Source organism: Anser cygnoides, chromosome 3 (genome assembly GCF_040182565.1).
Source record: "Anser cygnoides isolate HZ-2024a breed goose chromosome 3, Taihu_goose_T2T_genome, whole genome shotgun sequence".
Lineage (NCBI taxonomy): Eukaryota > Metazoa > Chordata > Aves > Anseriformes > Anatidae > Anser > Anser cygnoides.
Window position 1 is genome coordinate 113,660,237 of NC_089875.1, and position 13,103 is coordinate 113,673,339.

General features: G+C 39.2%; 1 protein-coding gene across 2 annotated transcripts in view; it reads left to right on the top strand.

The window, feature by feature from the left end:
• Positions 1-13,103, top strand: part of TDRD15 (tudor domain containing 15) — a 205,903-nt gene that overhangs the window by 164,254 nt on the left and 28,546 nt on the right. Inside the window, exon 15 of one of the 2 annotated variants that reach the window (XR_010830659.1) lies at positions 10,821-10,888. The exons of the other annotated variant lie outside the window; for it this stretch is intronic. The gene's annotated coding sequence lies outside the window, so the exon portion shown is untranslated. The remainder of the gene's footprint in view (positions 1-10,820; positions 10,889-13,103) is intronic. 2 annotated transcript variants of the gene reach the window in all.

Sequence of the window (13,103 nt, forward strand, 5' to 3'; positions counted from 1 at the left end):
GGATTTTATTGCATTTATTTTTTTATTCATTTGTTGTCATTAGGCAACAGTTCCATAGGCTGAAAGAGAGCTGGAAAATTGGGATTGCCCATTCCCTACCAAGCACAAATATTTTATGTCTTGTGTTTAGAGCTTGATTTTAGAATCTGTAGGATATGTGCTGCAGTGGAAAAAGTTGTTTTGGCTATTAATGAACCAGACAACCATCCCTAATATCCCTTCTGTTCCTAATTTCTATGACTTCATCATGCTTTCTCACAGTATCCTAATTACTTGTTTCATCTCTGCTCCCCTTCTTCTATCCAGGTCTTAAAAATGCTGTTCTCAACTTTTATTGAGTTTAGTAGATGTGATGCGCATTCAGTGTCTTACATTATCGGCCCAATAAATGCAAAATGATTCACATCATCTATCTTAACTCTGTCTATTCTGCATTTTGGGCACCACATTTTTCAATTGATCCCTTGTAAGAGTACAGCGTTGCTCTTCTCTGCTGCAGTCTGTGTTCTTCTACTGATAATATTCAAACACTAACTCCCCAATTCTTTTCAGTGGGAAATGAACATTATTCAGGGAAGAGGGGGGGAAGCACAGGCAAAGAAAGAAATGTGTGTTTAAGTTGATCACTCAGGGCAGAGAAGGAAAAGAGCGAGGAGGTTAGGAGACAGAAGAAAGTAAATTATTAGTAGGAATGTAGTACTGCAGAAGAGAGGCTATATTAATTTCAGACCTAAGCTGGTAATTCCATGTGATGTTGCAGTGAATCATGTAGACAGACTAGCTTGTATTTCTTCTAGCTCAGAGATCTCTGCAGTACATTTTATTGCAATAGAAGGCAATATAGGCACGTTGAAGAGAGCAGGACTTGGTTAGCCTCTTAAAAATAAGGCTGAAAAGGGACATAATTAATTCTTAAAAGCAAACTCGGGAGAATAAACAACAGGAAAGGGAAAGAATTGTTTAAGGTAGGGGAAAACGTCAATACAAGAACAAATAGTTATGGATCACCAAAGACGAAAATGTGTGGGGGTGAAATAGATTATGTTCTAACTATTAGAGAAGGTGGGTGATGCAAGAAGATGGTTATAGGATTATTGAGGATAAAGAAAAAAAAAAAAGGAAGAACAAATACCTCCCAACACTATTTTGTATTCCTTGCTTAAAAACCTGAGTATCTGGGGCCATGTTTTTAATTCTTCATTCAGAAGAGAAATCTCCCCTGCAATTCTCGCAGGTGCAAATTAAGGAGCCAATAGTCACTTTTCATGCCTTTCCCCATCTTCCCATCTTTTGGGTAGGCATCTCTATGTCATGTCAGCAGGTCAATTTTTAATAATTTGTTGTATTTAGAGAGGACATCATTCAGAAGGCCTTTAATGATAATATATAGAAGGAATGATACAGAGAAAGTGCACTGAGATGGTATATTAAAATCTTGAGTGACCAAATGGGGAGAATACACACATCCCCCCCCACCCCCCCCCTTTTTATTTTCCACAGAAAACATTTTTGCTGGAAAATATAACTTCAAGGCTGCTAAATGATTGACACATTTAGGTCATAGTCAACAAATATTTCATCAATTCAAAGGGCAGAGGAAGGATGGGTCAACATGTTTCATGCTAGCATTTCCTTGAAAAGTTCGAATTTTCAGTCTGTTTTTTAAAGGAGTTGTGGGATGTGAGACTTCAGAGGAATATTTGGGCCAGATATATTCTTTCAAGGCAATAATGTTAATCTCTTCTGTCAAATAGATAAAGACTGCCAGAAAGAAAAAGAGAGAGTGGTAGAGAATGAGCACATACTGATACTTAGCTTAACTACGTTACATGATGAAAAATGAGTTCTATTATTTTCAGAAAATAAAGAAACCTAGGAGACCTTTAAAAATAGGGGAATCTGTATTCTTTTAATCCATAACTCAAACATTTTCTTCACAGTTTGCCCATTCCTTGTGAAGAACTCTAGCCAAAGACATACATGGATCTTATACACAGGGAAGTCTTTTTATTCTTGAAAGCTTCCCTAGCTCTACTTCCTGATATTGATATACAAGGTGGGGGGGAAGGTAATTCTTAAGATAAGTCAAATTTTCTGCAAGTGATGACTTCTCTCACAGCAGTGATTTGTTTCAACAAAGACAGTAAATTTTTAAAGCATTGATGAAGTTTGAGGACTTGTACTGCAGAAAAACAAACAAAAAAATACTCTTAGACTTGGAAATGGTCTTTGTGGTTTGTGTTAATGGTATGTGGGTATAAAAGCTGGGCCACCCTCAATCTTTGTTCTGAGACTCCTAAACTTGTCCTTTTTCTAGCATAAACAATGCTAGTGTAACAATTCAGTCAGAATATTTTTCCTATTACACTGGTCATGTTTAGGTTTGAGTAGACTGGGCAATAATTTATCTTAGAGTGAGTGAAGTGAATGGTAGTGCTTTATCAAAATTTTCTTTCAATTCCATCAGTGCTTTGCTGACTCACACTTAATTCAGACCCTATTTTAGTTTCAGATAACTTCCCAGGTTTCTTCCTCTGTCTTATTCCATAGGGCTCTCTCTATGGCAGGTGATAACTTGGGTCATTACATTTCCCTTTGGGCAGCAGCGAATGCTTTCTTCTATTTGTCTCATTCAACTGCTGTGAAATCTGCCCATGGGTAGCAAGAGTTTATTACTTTTTTCCCCTGGTGTTTTTTTTTTTTTTCCCCTCTTTCAGCAGCACCAAGCCAGAGTGTGCTGCTAAACTATCAGAAATTCTGCTTCATTGATTTCATTTAGAAGCCTTTTGTACGTGTGTCTTTGCCAGAGCATCCACAGCATTATTCTCAGTTCTATGCTGACTATAATCCTTTATATTAATGGCTCTCTATCTGTTCAGCCCTCTGCTGCTTGACCCTTGCCTTGAGCTCTGTGTATTTCTGGTAAATATTTTCCAGTATATGATCTTGAAGCAAAAATTAGGTTAATGCTGATATTTTTTGTAGTATGCATTTCTTGCTCCTCTCATCTATTTAATGGATTTTCCAATTAAAATGGACCTTCCTGGCCGTTTTATCTGACCCCTGTATTACAAGGCTAAAGAAAGCTGCACAGCAATTGCATGATGATGTAATGACAACAGCACTTCATCTTTTTTGTCCTTCAGCTTGGGGGAGAGGCACAGATGAGTGTTAAGCACATATATACATGCGGATGTTCATACGTACCCTCATTCTGTCACTTGAAAAACAGGACATTCAGAATTTCAAAGAGACCTGGTCACAGGCATGTACTAAAAAGCTAATGTTTATGAATAGGATGAGGTATGTTTATTTTCATGCATGGGTAGTCTTTGAAGGATGACTTTGTTTTAGTACAGAGAGGTCTGCAGTAGGTTGTCCTAAACTCTGGCCACACATACACTAGATCTTAAACTGTTCGTACTGGTTCAAAAGATGGAGCAGCTGAGGAACACTGGCAGATTGCATGCTGATTTGCTTTGTGTTTCAGTACCTATCAATAAAACCATGCGTGGCAAGTGTGTCCTAAAATGTGTTCTTATACTCGTCTTTATCTGCTTCTGAGGGAAAGGGCAGAGCTGATCAGTTATAGTTAGTGATCTTGTTAGTGATCTTGGACAAGCAGATCTCTATTCCCATCTCACACAGGTATGTGTTCAAGCAAATATCCAGAATGATAAAAAATATGTCAATTTATATGTAAATATCAGCACATTAAGCACTTGGACTTCCAGACTCCTGCCAAATTGGAAACAAAGCCTGGGGTGTTACAAAGTCTGAGTCTCCTTATAGAAAGGAACAACTTCTTTTTGCCAGTTGAAAGAAAAAAAACAAAACCACCACACATTTGGAACATATGTTAAAAATCCAGAAATCCAGAGATTATTTTTAGTTCAGTTTTCATTTTATGATTAAATCTGGGGGAGAATTTCAGCCTACAAGTTTTACACTTTTCATCACTGAGTTCAGAATTATTATTGTTTAATAAAGACTGATATTCTTGAGTATTTAGTTACCTCCAAGAGAAACAGAAACTACTGTAGCAGTTGACAAGGTTAAACTTAAAACAAAGTCTTGGAACAAAATAAAATGGAATAAAATAATGTACTTATGAAACAGTTATTTTTCATAGAGGACAGATTTGTGGAGGTGACTGAGAAATTCCATGTTGAGGTTCAGAGACTGTCAGAAAGGCAAACATCCTACAAGCCAGGAGTTTCCACTTTAGGGACACATCCATCTTCTTATGGAAATACATGACATTATATTCCTTGAGCTTGTATCTGAATAATGTGCAATATGTCTGGGCATCTGCCTTTAGATATATGTCATCTTCAGAGACCTCATGGAAGTTGGTCTGCTTTTTTGCACTTTGGAAGTGTTCCTTATGATTTGGATGATTTGCATGATTTGCATGATTTGGAGCATCATGCTTTCATATTGTGGACATTGATTACTCTGTGTGCAAACTACTTGGTCATGTAACCAGCTTTTGAAGGCTTTGACCTTTTTTGGAGGGTGAAGATGCTGTACACAAAAATAATATAAATTGAGTGCAATATGATGTCACTATGATAGCATCTGATCTGACTGTAGGCAGTTAAATCAGAGGATACTCACTATGTGAGTGGACGTATATACATTCTAGTAGGAAGATAACCTGCAGTCTGGGATGTGCTGAATGTCCTATCAGCAGGGAAATCTCTCCGTGATTCTCATCAGGTTTATTTCCATTTGTCCTTGCACTGGGGATGAAAAGGATTGCTTATATTTTAAGGATGCTGGCTTAGAGAAAAAGTACGGATTCAGTAGAGAGTCAGCAACAGATGGAGATCTGTCTGTAGAGGAAAGGGATATGAAAACAACAGCAAGTAGAGAGTCTGCTTCGGTCTTTCCATATACAGAGGTAAAAAGTGAATGGAGATATCAGTCTCTAAAAAATTGCTGGAAAAAGGGAAATATTAACTGAGACCTTACTTCCTCTTGTTTTTCACTTTACACAGTATGTGTGGGGGAAAATATAGATTTCTTTTTGTGGGCGTTATTGTATTTAACCACTTAAAATGAGATTTTTTAAGTTCCTTGAATAACATGTTTTGCATGTTTCTAACATAGTTATTCCATTACTGGTTGAGAACAGTCCTGAAGATGGACTGTAGTGTGCAAAATTATGGACTAGTCAGGTGTGGGATGCACACCTGAAGGATGTAAAAGGGTCTTCAGACTGCTCAATCCATAAAAGTCATCTCCATGTTAAGAGAACAATGAACCTTTATATTTATAATTAACTCCTTTTATGATCATAAATAGAATGATACATAAAATGCATAGGAGGGGAGACTGGGGTCTTATAGACATCTGTTAAAATAGAATATCTCTATAACCTTATACTATACATTGTGGGCAGAATGGAGTAATCATACTCACTATTAAGCCTGGGCTAGAACTTCATAAATAGGAACATATTTCTTACAGCACAGTAGCTTGCCATAATTTTTGAACAGCCAATAGAATAATTTTCATTATGTCATGAAGAGACTTGCAGTGAATTAAAGTCTGAGTAGTATCTGTACAATTCATTGAGTCTGAGGCGTATAGGATATCTGCTCTACTTCAGGCTTTCAGTGGGGTAAATGTATGAGTCTGGTAAACAGAGTTTAATCCTATTTGTTTGTGTCTATGTAGATAAAGAGAAAATGCTGTTGGTATTTTGAAAAGTGAAATGTTCATATGCCTTCAAACATCAATGCTATAGCTCAGATAGTTCTTGCCTTTCATAAATATATCTTTGATTTTATGTTATTTAAGTTGCTTAAATAATAATTATTTTCCTGGGATATCATGACAAGTCATCTTCTATGTTGATTTTATTTGAGGGACGTTTGAACTGCATGATTGCAAGCAGAAAGTTTTTTCTTTTGTAAGGGATTTTTTTTTCCCCTTGGTCACAAATTCTAGCAAACTTTTTCGTTTATATTTTTTCAGGATGATATGCTATGATAAGATGTCCCGTTCTTTTCAGCCATTAGACTTCTTTGTGGGAAGTGGCAAAGTTGAAAAGAATCTATATTTCTGAGATCTTTGGAGGTCATAAGAATGTATCAAGGAAAGAAGAAATGTTGCAGGATGGTGTTAGATTGATCAAGCAGGGTTCATTCCTGCGGTGACACTCTGCCATTCCCTATTGTTATTTCCCTATATTTTTGACACTGTACTATGAAGGACATTAATTTTTATATTACCTATTCACCTGAATTCTATACACAGCTTTTCTTTCTTCAATAATTTAGAACATAGTTTTAAAATAAATAAATAAATGGGGAATTATAATATATTTTAAGTATTGGATTGTGCTTTTTTTTGAAGACTGTAATCCTTATAAAGATAATTTCCTGAGGTGAAAGAGGTCTATTGCTTTATTGTGCTTAGAAATTGAGAATCAGAATAAGAAGAATCAGAAGAGGAATAAGAATTATATATGGCTATATTTTCTTGGCAGAACTTTTTGAAAAGTAAAAACAAGTTATATGAATGACTGAAAAGGGAAAAGCTTTAAAAAAAATTATGATGCTTTTTGGAAATATCCTAAAAATGAAATAGTGAGTTATAACTTTTCTAGAAAAACACTTAAGATACAGCTAAATGTTACCAGCCTAAGATTTACTGGCATCTTCAGATGAACCCTGGCATGCATCTAGAAACTATCTGAAATTATCTTTTCATTGTGCTCTTAGACATGTCCTTAGAAAGCCACACTGTCACTTTGGCCTTACATGGAATGTCAAACATTATTTGACTAGAAGGATTTACTGGAGGTTTGTTCTTTCTTGCCTATGCTGCCAGAATAACATTAAAAATGCAAGGTGTTTTTTTTTTTTTTTTTTTTTTTTTTATAGAAGAATACCCAGGCCAGCCATGAGCAAACTCAGACCAGTAGTGGAGGACATGTGACTATGTCAATGAGGAAGGCAGTCTGAGATGTTGGTGGAGAAGCTGGGGGAACAACCTAGACTGAACATGGTCCAAGAATGGAACTGAGTTGCTGCAATATGGTAGTCTGTCTCTGATTCCCTTCACAGGGAGGAAAAGACAATTCCATGCAGAAATTCATCCTTCCCTAAAACACCTAAAAGAGGTCAGATAAACTGAGCTTTAGAAAAGCCTGCTTTTTCCTGTTGATCATAAAAAGCCATAACACATAACTTAGATGGAGATTTTTAATTTGCAGAAGTTGTTTAGAGGCATATATCCTACCCTCTCTGTATTGAACTTAACACCCAAGCTAGCTGGAGTTTCTCTGCAGTCCTACATTAAAAATCTTATCCCTATCTTCAGCATAATTGAGAAATAGACTGGTGAAACCCCAATTAGTTTTTCCGCTTTTCCGTCCTCTCTACAGAGAACAACTCCATTATAATCACATTTATGATTGAACAGGTACTTCACAGTCTTATGAATTAAATTATTTACCTCTTTAAAAATATCAGCAGACAAATCTTGAGTTTTAAATGTTGACACTTCTCTTGGGAAGCAGGAAGGAAGAGATCAGGAGGATATCACAGTGCCAATTAATGAGGCCAAGCCTTCAAGTAGAACATTCATTAGGTTATGTGGTAGTCTCTGCAAGCTGTTCAGAAACATAGTCCAAAGCATATTTAACTGTAGAGCAATACTTTCCAAAACTTTGTGAATTGCTAGAGGAAAAGGAAAATTAAGTGATAGAAATGCAGCACTTTCAAACAGCCTCTCCCCTTCTCTTTGTAGAATAATAGAGTCTGAAGCTAGTACAGTAGCTTTAGGGTCAGGATGAGTTTTGACCTCTGTTAAGTTTCCCACATTATTAGCAGAGCAATAGGCTTGGACAGAAAAGGCATTAATAAAAGGGTGTCCTTTCACTATATTGTTTCTACTATTACAAACAGATAACTAATAACCTGATTTTGCCCTCAGTATACTGAATAGAAAAGAACAAGGTAAATAAATGATGGAAAGAGACAGTATGAGGGAGATGTATGAAAACAGTGATGGAAAGAAATCAGTACACTCTGCCTTATCATCTGAATTCTCCATTTGGGAAAAATACTCCTGTCATCGAATTGGCAAAACATTGACTGCAGAAAGGTTCTGGTTTAGAAAGTACATGGTGTTTCAGGTTATGGAAGTATTTCACTATATCTTATGGGGAATTTAAAGATGTAAGGGGTAGGACATGAAATACATTTCTTGTACTGAACATAGTAACCTCAGTTATAAGCTATTTAATTCTCAATAGACATAAATATGGATTCATCACAGGTAGAGATCAGGTGAAATTGAAATGCCAACAATGCCAGAGGCCAATGTGATGGCAGGGAATCAATTGGACAAAATATATCTAGATGAGCTTACAAGGCATGCAGTATCCTGTACTACTGATTTCCAACCAACCTTACCTGTGGGAAATTCCTTGCTGATACTACCTCTGGAAATGTTTGATCCTGAGCATATGAGCAAGAGACAGTACCCAATTGTATAGGGAGAAAATAAATAAACATTAATTTCACCCTGTTAGTGAAAGGATCTACCCAACCAGAGTCTCATTTCTAGCAGAGTTCATTCAGAAGGAGGACTTTGAATACAGTCCTGTCTTATTAGTAAGCAAAAGCCTCCTAGTAAGCATTATATAATTAATAATAATTAGTAAGCACTGCCTCCTAAAAGCACAAGATCAGGCAATTCCAAAATATCAGAAGTCAGGCAAGCGGGGCAGAAGGCCGGCCTGGCTGACTCGGGAACATCTACTGGAGCTTAGGCGAAAGAAGAAAGTGTATGGCTGCTGGAAGGAAGGTCAAGCAACGAGGAAGGAGTATAGGGATGCTGTTCGTGTATGTAGGGAGAAAATTCGTGTGGCCAAAGGCCAACTAGAGTTGAAGCTGGCCATGTCTGTGGGAGACAATAAAAACGTTTTTTTTAGATATGTGAACAGAAAAAGGAGAACCAAAGAAAACATAGGTCCGCTACTAGATGGGAAGGGTCTCACAGACAATGACATAGGCAAAGCAGAGACGTTTAACGCCTTCTTCGCCTCTGTCTACAACATGGATGATGGACTTCGGGACCCTGGGTACCCTGACCTGGAGGACTGTGATGGTGGGAATGACAAACTCCCAACCGACCCTGAATGTGTGCGGGATTTGCTGCTCCACCTGGATCCATGAAAGTCCATGGGTCCAGATAGAATTCATCCCAGGGTGCTTAAAGAGCTGGCTGACGTCATCATGGGACCTCTCTCAATTATTTTTCAACAATCTTGGGAATCTGGAGAGGTCCCATTGGACTGGAAGCTGGCAAATGTTGTGCCAATTATCAAGAAGGGTAAGAAAGAAGACCCTAGCAATTACAGGCCTGTCAGTCTCACGTCAGTGCCTGGTAAAATTATGGAGAGGATGATCCTTGAAGTTATTGAAGCGCACCTGGGGGACAATGCAGTCATTGGTCCCAGCCAACATGGGTTCATGAGGGGTAGGTCCTGCCTAACAAATTTGATTTCCTTTTATGATAATATCACCCATCTAGTTGATCAACGGAAACCAGCTGATGTAATATTTTTGGACTTCAGCAAAGCTTTTGACATGGTTTCCCATAGGATCCTATTGGACAAAATGTCCAGCATACAGCTAAACAGAAACATCATACGATGGGTGAGCAATTGGCTGAGGGGCAGGGCTCAAAGGGTTGTGGTAAATGGGGCCACATCTGGCTGGCGGATGGTCACTAGTGGGGTCCCTCAAGGCTCCATTTTAGGGCCTGTCCTCTTCAATGTTTTTATAAATGATTTGGATGTAGGACTAGAAGGTGTTTTGCGCAAATTTGCCAACGACACCAAACTCGGAGGAGTTGTGGACTCAGATGAGGGTGGAAAGGCCTTGCAGAGAGATCTGGACAGATTGGAGAGCTGGGCGAACACCAACCACATGAAGTTTGACAAAAGCAAGTGCCGGGTCCTGCACCTGGGACGGGGCAACCCTGGTTATAGGTATAGACTGGGTGACGAGACGCTGGAGAGCAGCTCCGCAGAGAGGGATCTGGGGGTTGTGGTTGACAGCAAGTTGAATATGAGCCAGCAGTGTGCCCTGGCAGCCCCAGGAGGGCCAACTGCATCCTGGGATGCATCAAGCACGGCATTGCTAGTCGGTCGAGGGAGGTGATTGTCCCGCTCTGCTCTGCGCTGGTGCGGCCTCACCTCGAGTACTGTGTGCAGTTCTGGGCACCACAGTACAAAAAGGGCATTAAACTGTTGGAGAGTGTCCAGAGGAGGGCGACGAAGATGGTGAAGGGCCTAGAGGGGAAGACATGTGAGGAGCGGCTGAGGTCACTGGGCCTGTTCAGCCTGGAGAAGAGGAGGCTGAGGAGGGACCTCACTGCAGTCTACAACTTCCTCGCGAGGGGGAGTGGAGAAGCAGGTGACCTATTCTCCGTTATCACCAGTGACAGGACCCACGGGAACGGTGTTAAGCTGAGGCAGGGGAAGTTTACGCTGGATATCAGGAAGAGGTTCTTCACCGAGAGGGTGGTTGCACACTGGAACAGGCTCCCCAGTGAAGCAGTCACTGCACCAAGCCTGTCTGAATTTAAGAAGCAATTGGACTGTGCACTTAGTCACATGGTCTAAACTTTTGGGCAGACCTGTGCGGTGCCAGGAGTTGGACTTGATGATCCTTATGGGTCCCTTCCAACTCGGGATATTCTATGATTCTATGATTCTAAAAGATGAAGGGAATGAAATATTTGCTGATCCCAGGTGAGACTTCACTCACTAACTCCTACCTTTTGCTACATAGGTGGTACCAACACAGTAGGAGGAGGAAGGACTGGGAAGAAGAGTGTGTGATAAAACAGTGGAAGAAAGGTAAAACTTTCCTCGGCATTGTTGGGGCAGGGTGTAGAGCCCAACGTTCATATGAAGCTATAGCAATGGCAGTGTGGATACCACTAGTGTTGACTGGCTGGAGAAACATAGCTCTCTCAATGTTGTGGGAGCCAGGCAGTACCAACTGCATTGTGATAAAATTGAATTAATTTTCAAAACCTTCCACTTACTTAAAAACGTGGTTCACCTTCCTGGTGGGGTCCTACTGCACCAGCTCGGAGCCTAGGCTCTTGAAGGCTGTGCTGCTCAGTGGGGCATTTTGGGCTGCCCTAACCTTGAGCCTCTTGCAGAGATAGACATGGGCCTGAGCTGGGCTCACACCTGCCCAGATGGGGATTGATGTACTCCCCCAAAATCAATGGAAAAGAAAATCATCTCCAAGTGATTAACTAATGGTTTATCAGATCCAAAGACTCCGTCTGGGGACTCCCAGCCTGCCGCAACAGGCACCCCAGAAAAGGCAGTGCCAAGGGGTGGGTAAATATATGGCTTTGGAGGGAGAACACAGAGCTCCTGGATATTGGCAAGTTGTGGCTTAAGGTGGTATAAATTCCCAGTGTGTGTGTGTGTGTGTGTTAATGCTTCAAGCCATTATTGAATTTCTCACCATTTTTTTAATCTGTTTTATCAATTGCCACTACAAGCCAATGTTAATAACTTATTGTGAACTTGGTGAATTATGACTCCCTTAACTGTAAAAAGAGAAAATAGGAATACCTTATCTCTGGGGCACAATCCCCTTTTTTCTTTAAAGCTCCTTCCTGGTCAGTCTAACAGATGCTCTTTGATATTTTATCTGCCTGAGAGTTATTTGTTAATCCTGTGTGCTCCAGGGGTAAGCTTTTTATGAATGTTTTAATAAAATAGATTCAATGAGCCTAGTTGGTGTCCTTGTGCATTTCAGCATGGACTACAAAAGGAGGAAGATCTGATGGTAATAAAACATCACCCTTCTAGAGCTTACTTGGCTTACCTGGCTTACTCACATTTCAAATATTTTGTGTGGTTGCCTCCAATTTTTCAGTTTTATTCTTTGGATTCTCTATAGAAACCTTCTTATCAGTGTTTTACTGTCAGAAAATGTGCATTATTGTCAGAATTCCTTGAAGAAATATAAATGGTTGTATAATTGGTGCAATAAAGAAACAGACCCACCTTCTGGCTAGATTCAGTTGAGAGGAAACATCATTCCTGACTATTGCTGGGGTAATGCTAGCCAAAATCAGAGGCCATTCTTACTGTCCCTAAATGTTTGCAACAGATTATTATTATTATTATTATTATTATTATTATTATTATTATTTACATAGTTCTCAGTAATCAGTCATTTCTCAATTATCTGTCTCACTGTGGATGGATTTAGATCAATTCTCCCAGTTTTATGTGAAACATGGAGGTTTTGGCACTTGAGGACTTTGTCCAGACTAGTTTTACTATCAGTTTGGGAAAGATAAGATATTGACACTGGTTTTTAGGTTGAAAGAAACCCAAAATGCCTAAGCAAAACCTAACTGAGAAAAGTCTTTTTGTGCAGAAACTAAACAAAAACCTTTTGTATTTCACCTGGTTTGTTCAAAATTCTGTCTGTATCCTCTTCTGGCACCTGGAAGTGACTCAGGTCTTAGTCCAAGCTTCTGAAAAGCCTCATGAACCTTAACGAACCTATCAGTAAACATATCTCCAGCTTAAGATTTGTAGCAAAGCGAATTTTATGCATGGCTAGTTTTGAAATACAACAGCGAAAGGAGATACTCTGACCTTTGCTTTATTTATTGAAAAGCATCAGTCATATTCATCAATCATTTTTCTAATTTTTTAACAGTGTGTTGAGAGAAAAAGTTTCCTAACCAGATTCTAGGTCAGATATGAATTTATGTGCTTTATCTGCTGAATATGGGAAAATGCTCATTCCTCTTTTGCTCAGCTGCAGAGGCTTCCAGGTGGCTATGTGAGGGTGTCAGCGTACAAGTAATGCTTCATTCACTTGGGCTTAAGGGATTTTTATTTATAACACGTTGTACATGCATTTATTCATTTATGTGCATTTCCCAATCTGAATGTTGCTTTAAATAGATAACATGAAGGGTATGGAAGACAGTGAGATATGCATCTTTGGTGTTCATCCAGCCTTCGTGCTTCATCCTGGTGATAGCCTCAATTGCCACCTTGGGTTAATAATTAGTAAGTGCTTGGG